The sequence below is a fragment of the Mus caroli genome, chromosome 8, assembly GCF_900094665.2.
Source record: "Mus caroli chromosome 8, CAROLI_EIJ_v1.1, whole genome shotgun sequence".
Taxonomy (NCBI): domain Eukaryota; kingdom Metazoa; phylum Chordata; class Mammalia; order Rodentia; family Muridae; genus Mus; species Mus caroli.
In genome coordinates, this window is record NC_034577.1 from 98,159,191 (window position 1) to 98,160,840 (window position 1,650).

Sequence of the window (1,650 nt, forward strand, 5' to 3'; positions counted from 1 at the left end):
TGGCTGTCCTGGAACTCACTCTGTAGCCCAGGCTGGCTTCGAACTCAGAAATCCGCCTGCCTCTGCCTCCCGAGTGCTGAGATTAAAGGCGAGCACCACCACGCCCAGCTGTTTTTCTTTTTTTTAAGATCTATTTGCTTATTTTATGTATATGAGTAGTGTTAGGAAAGACTCACAGGAGAGATGGTCATGTCATGTGACATGATGGGTGTCCAAAGGCTGGAGTGATGGATCTACGAGTCACTGGAATCCCAAGGGTGTCCAGCAAATGTGCCTTCCACCTAGCAGGCTTCAAGGGAGCATGGCCCTACCAGTAACTTGAGTTTTGGACCTCCAGTCTCTAGAACTCCTGGGGTCTTTTTTTCTTTTTGGCATAAGTTTTTTCTTCATGTGAACTCAGAACCTCTGGAAGAGCAGTCAGTGCTCTTAACTGCTGTGCCATCTCTCCAGCATCTCTCCAGCCCTGACTGGTTTCTTGAAACAGGGTCTCTTTATGCTGTCCTGTCTGTCTTGAAGCTTGCTGTATAGTTCAGGCTGTCCTCGAACTCACAAGAGCTCCTCTTGTCTCTGGCTCCTGAGTGCAGGTTATTAAAAGCATGTGCCACCATGATCTTTATTGTAGCTATGAGAGAGAGAACAGCCAGAGGCATCCGGAAGAGCCCAGAGCTGAGAAACAACAGAGTGGACTGAGCAGGGTCAGCTGACTTGGATCTGACTGTGAGGGGAGCAGGAGCTGTGCAGAGAGGGAGAGACAAGACCAAGAGGGCACAGAGCTGAAATCGCAGGGTTATGAGGAGAAATGAGTAGCTGGGGAAGGGAAGCCCATGAGCTGGTAACGTTTAGGGGAGGGAGCAAAGCGCACACTAGCCCCCAGACCTGGAGGCTAGTGTGCACTTCGCTATGCGACAGGCACCACAGACAGCCATTTGTTCCCTCGGCAGATGAAAGGCTCCTTTGATAAAGGGGAAGCAGCTGCACAGGTTCCTGAGGAATGCGCACTTTCCTCTACCTGCCAGAATTTCAGGAAATGGAGTTTCCTTTGGACCTGACACAGAGAGAGACCTTGCCTGAAAAAAAGAAATATCTGGGCATGGTAACCCAAAACTTTAATCCCAGCAAAGGCAGGCAGATCTTTGGGTGGGCAGGAATGTGGCAATCAGAGGACAACTATAAGAAGTCGGCTCTCTTCTTCCACCCGGCAGGAACTGGGGATATTAGCTCATTTGTCTTGTGCACAAGTGCTTTTACCTGCTGAGCCATCTCGCTGGCCTAGAAAAGTTAACATTTAAAAACTAGCACAAACTTGGTGGTGGTACAAGCCTTTAATCTCAGCACTCAGACCACAGAGGCAGGTGGATCTCTGAGATCGAGGTCAGCCTGGTCGACAGCCTGAGTTCCAAGACAGCCAAGGCAACACAGTGAAAGCCTGTCTTGAAAAAAATAAAAATAAAAAAACATCACAAAACAGGCTTTAGAATCATTCTCTCATTAACAGTTACCTGGGATTGAACTCACAGTGTGGTATTCACTATGTATACACTAGCTCATTCATTGTCCCCTAAGACAGGCAAGGTAAATACTAATTAACATAACCTATTAAATAACAGGAAAACACAGCTGGAGTTTACTTTTTTTTTTTTTTTTTTTTTT